This window comes from Phyllostomus hastatus, unplaced genomic scaffold (genome assembly GCF_019186645.2).
Source record: "Phyllostomus hastatus isolate PE091 unplaced genomic scaffold, TTU_PhHast_1.1 phas_contig_34, whole genome shotgun sequence".
Taxonomy (NCBI): domain Eukaryota; kingdom Metazoa; phylum Chordata; class Mammalia; order Chiroptera; family Phyllostomidae; genus Phyllostomus; species Phyllostomus hastatus.
In genome coordinates, this window is record NW_025333857.1 from 19139270 (window position 1) to 19144594 (window position 5325).

At 36.1% G+C, this 5325-nt stretch overlaps 1 non-coding gene across 1 annotated transcript; it reads left to right on the forward strand.

The window, feature by feature from the left end:
- Positions 1-260: 260 nt before the first annotated feature.
- LOC123820346 lies at positions 261-368 on the forward strand. Its single transcript, XR_006785962.1, has one exon. It is a non-coding gene; the product is annotated as a U6 spliceosomal RNA (small nuclear RNA).
- Positions 369-5325: the final 4957 nt, after the last annotated feature.

A 5325-nucleotide genomic window follows, 5' to 3' on the forward strand; every position in this document is an offset into this window, starting at 1 on the left:
GGGGGAGGAGGAGGAGGAGGAAGAAGAAAAGGAAGAAAGAGAGGGGGGAGGAAGAGCAGAAGAGCATAGTTATAAAGAATAAAATTCAATAAATATTGTACATACCTATCAAATATCACTTTAAATGTAGGCTTAAATGCTCCAAAGACATAGGCTAGCTGAATGGATAAAAAAACAAAACCTGTACATATGGTGTCTACAAGAAAACCACTGCAGAATAAAAGACACAAGCAGACTAAAAGTAAAATGTTTGTAAAAGAGTGTTTGCTTCGGCAGCACATATACTAAAGTGTGGAATGATACAGAGAAGATTATCATGGCCGCTGCGCAAGGATGACACGCAAATTCGTGAAGCATTCCGTATTTAAAAAAAAAGGTTTGTAAAAGATATTTCATGAAAATGGATTTTTTTAAAGCTGGAGTAGAAATACTTATATCTGACAAAATAGACTTTAAAGCAGAAGCTATAGTAAGAAACAAAGGACAATACATAATGATAGAGATAGCAATCCAACAAGAGGATACAACCCTAGTAAATATTTATACACCAAATAGGAGCACCTAAATATATAAAGCAAATCGTGATGGACAAATACAGAGAGATTGACAGGAATACAGCCATAGTCAGGGATTTTAACACCCCATTGACTTCAATGAGTAGATCTTCCTGGCACAAAAATCAACAAGGAGACAGCAGCCTTAAACAACACATTAGATCAAATGGACTTAATTGATACCTTCAGAGCATTTCACACCAAAGCAGCAGGATATACATACCTTGAAAGTGCACATGGAATGTTTTCTAGGATAAACCACACTTAGGATACAAAACAAGTCTCAATAAATTTCAGATTGAAATCATGTCAAGCATCTTCTCTGACCTCAATGCTGTGAAAGTAGAAATCAAACACAAAAATATTGAAAAGCATGTGAAGACATGGAAGCTAAATAACACATTATTAAACAATGAATGGATCAACAATGAGATCCAGGAGGAAATCAATAGACACCTTGACACAAATGAAAATGATGACACAACAATTCAAAACTGTGGGACATTGAAATCCAGTGAATGAAACAAACAAACAGAATAGAAAAAGACTCATAGATACAAAGAAAAAACTGATAGCTGTTAGAGAAGTGGGGGACTGGGGAGCTGGGTAAAAAGATGAAGAAATTAAGCAAAAAAAAAAAGAAAACAACTCATAGACACAAACTACAGTATGATGATTATCAGAGGGAAAGGGAGGTGGGGGAGTGAGAAGAGGGTAAAGAGAGAATAAATGGAGTGATGGAGGTAGACTTCACTTCTGGTGTTGAACACACAATGCAATATACAGATGATGTATTACAGAATTGTATGGCTGAAACCTATATAATTTTATCAATGGTCCTCCAATAAATGAAATAAAAATTTAAAAAAGGAAAAAAATTGTCAATTTACAAAAAGACAGCAAAAGAAGAATGGAAGAGAGAAACTACAAAGCAGCCAGAAAACAGTAAGAAAGCTTTAGTTAACCTTACCTATCAGTACACACTTCACATTTAAATGGATTAAATTACTCAAACAAAAGCATAAACTGTCTGAATGGATTATAAAAATAAGATGCAACTATAGGGTGCCTACGAGAGACTCATTTTAGCTTTAAGAACACACAAAGATTCAAAATGAAGGAATAGGAAGGATATTCCTGCAAATGAAACAAGCAAAAAAAAAAAAAACAGGTGTAGTTATCCTATTATCAGATAAAATAGACTCTAATTAAAAAAAATCTAACAAGAGAAAAAGAACGTCATTATACAGGGTCTGGAAAAACTAATGCCCCTTTTTATTACAAAATCTTTTATTACAAAATCATAAACATATGATTCTGTAACATAACAGTATCACACTCAAACCATATGACATTTTAGGTGAAATGCTCAAATTGCTGTCCATCTTGTGCAAGGCATTCACGCACCCTACCAACCACACTAAGGCAAACCTTACTTTTGTGGGACCCTGTATAATGAGGGGTCCCAGAGAAGTAAGAGACATAGCATTTGTACATATATATGTACCCAACAGCAGAGTAGCAAAATATATTAAGCAATACTAAAATACACAAAGGGAGAAATAGACAATAATAGTAGGGCTTTAATACCCTACTTTTACAAACTGATAGATCATTGAGGAAGAAAATCAATATGGAAATATTTTAAACTAAAAAAATTATATTAATTCCAAATCCAATTGTAAGTTATACAGCTTATCATTGTATTGGAGCTGTCCACATAAAATCATGGAATGAACATGATGGGAGTTTACATAAATACATAAGGAAAAATCATTGCAACTGAATCAACCCAATGATACAAACTAGATTGATTCTGTGTTCATAAGCAATACAAGAAATGATACATATGGCTGAGAAGTATACAGTATAATGTTGTATCACAAGGGCCTGAAATGAGGCATTTTGATTACTGAAGGATCCATTTCAAAGGCATCCTCTTTAACAAACATTGCCAGGTATATGGCACGACTACTAACAAAATAACCAAATAAGGAATTAGGCCACCTCACCCATAAAGAACCACCTTTCAGAAAGCTCAGGCAAACCTAAATAACTGGCTGTTTGTGTGCCTCCACTTGCTTCTTCCTCTCTGTGCCTTATTTCTCACTATTAGGCTTTCAATTAGTCAATAAAGAGTGAACCCAAAAGATGCTGGACATTCCATTCTTGGACCTTGATAAAGGCAGAGTCTTAGGTTGTTATTTCTTCCTCTCTCCGTCTCTTTCTTCCCGTGAACTTACTGTGTGGCTCCTACAACCTGTGAGTAATAAACTATGGAGAGCAGGACTGAACGAAAAGGGTGTCAGTCCTGTCAACTAAGAAGCCATATTTTGAGCGTGTGCAGTAGAGCAATGACTCAGAGAGAAGATGCAACCCCTCCTGCTTATCTGAAGGGTAACACTACCCTCTCAGAGCATGCACAGTAGGGCGATATAACCAAATTATGCTTATCGAGGTGGCACGAAACAACATGTATTCATGCTGCTGCAACATTGCATTATACAAAAGTCTGAAAGCAAAGGCCTTTCAATAGATAGCTGAGACAGTGGAGAAGAGCTGAGACAGCCAAGAGGCATTCTGATGCTCCCGTGAACCCTGCTCTAACTGACTCTGAAGCCTCAGTAGGCTCTGCCTTGCAAGATGTTAACCAGCTGTCTCCCAGATCTGACCTGATATGGACTCTCGGGACTTGGGTTCGTTATCCCCAAATTTTCTTGTGTGATGTTATTGCCGCTTGTTTCTGAGTGATTATAATTGTTATTAGGCTATTATAGATCTAGATTGAATTTGCATGAATAAAAGCTGAGTGAATAGCACAGTTCCCTGTGTTGACTCACTGTTATGCCTCGGTGCTGGTGTTGCCTGTAGGGCTGGTGATGTATTGGCAGCCTGGTGCCGACGTTTAGTGACAAAGTCGGAGGCTGGCTTATAGGAAAGAGTATCAACGAAAGCGTGGATCCTCGTAATGTTAGAATATAGTTCGCAACATGAACCTTATACCCCAAATTTCCCTGATGGTTTTTGTTGAAGTGTATCCCAGGATAGTAACAACCACAGGGGTGACTCGGCCGGACAGGGGAATGTCTGTGGGGTTCACTCCGTGAGCCAGCTAGGCACTGGCAAGGGCTTCAGGCCTTCTTCCTCTCACAATCAACAGGCTGGGACCTTATACAACAAATACAAAGGTAATAACTTAGATATGGAAATGACTAAACATAAATAAATGTACTGTTTAACCATACCAATAATGTTGTGATTAAAGGAAAGTATATTTTACACTAATTTTAAAATAAAGACTAAATAAAATTAAAATCAATTCTCAAGTGCTCAACTGCCACAAGTGGGTAATGGCTACTATGTTAAAGTGAATCTAAACCCTTCATCTGCTGTTCTCACCAGGGTGTACCCAGGAATGTCATACAAGTGAGTCCAGAACAAATAAAAGAATCAGAATTCACTCTGTTTTCTAGTCTTTGACTCATGTTTCAAATTATTTAACTGGCAATAGAAAGCTAGTAAAAGAATCATGGTCTAAATATCTGCCTTTTCATAATATCTGTGAGTACACAGCTTGTACTCTGTTCATGTATATATTCAGATGATGAATTTCCATGTATCACAACCTTTAATAAAGTAAGTTTAACCCAGGTAACATACCAATTATTTTGACAATTTACTTATTAACTTCCAGACAAAAACAAAGTTAACCTTTGTAGCTATTTAAGCATTTCTGTATAATGTTTATTCTTTTATTACAAAATGAATATAGGTCTTATAGGAAATGGGCCTCTTGGCTGAATTTCCTGAAACCACTTTTGCATGCTTTAAATGAATTTTCTAGCACATGTTCTTAGAGGACCTAAGATTCCACCTTCCACTTTGTTGCTTAAGTGTTTTGCACTACTTTGTTCAAAGTTTAGATTGCATGCCTAGCTTTAATTTGACATTCTGAAGAAGGTTTGGGATAATTGTTCAGTCTTTGTAAATAAATCTACTTTGGCTTTATAACCTGTCTTTTATAAAATTCCTGGTCCTTCTAGGACAGACTGTCTTCATCTCTCTTCCCGCTCTTTGGTTCTACTGCACAGGGTTTAACTAAAGTTAACCCCCGTGGCGCAGCGCCCTGTTCTCTTTCTCACAACAGCATCGCAAGTCCCCTGGCAACAAACTTACTCAGAGCGCTCTTGTTCAATTGTCTAATACAGTATGGTTCAGATCTGTGCACAAAAACACTTCGTAGAAAAAGTGCTGCATGGTTTTCATTGCTTATTTCAAAGGTCTAATCAAGAACTATTTATAAAAACACAATAATTGTGTCACACTAAAATAACAAAAAACAATATCCCCAAGCAAGGTAAATAAATCACTAATTCTGTTCTGACTTGATTTGGCTTGATGAAAGAGTTCAATTCTAATTTTATTATGAGATAAATTTAGCATAATCATAAAGTAAAAACATAAATACGCATTTTGCAAAAGATTCTTTAAGGAATAAATTACTTCTGCTTCATTTTATATTGAAACCATTACTTTAGAATCCACTTAGCTTTTTCTTTTGTGGTCACTAACATCCAGCCTGGATACATAATTAAATACATCAAGTTGTAGGGAATATATATTTATCAAAATGTAACAGAGCATATTATCTTGTTTTTGATTCTTTCTTTCCATAGGAACATTTAGGCATACAGATCGTTTCATTCATAGAGTGTGTGGTACATTAGAGTGTGTATTAATTTGTCAGCCTTCACACAGTATGCAGCTCAGT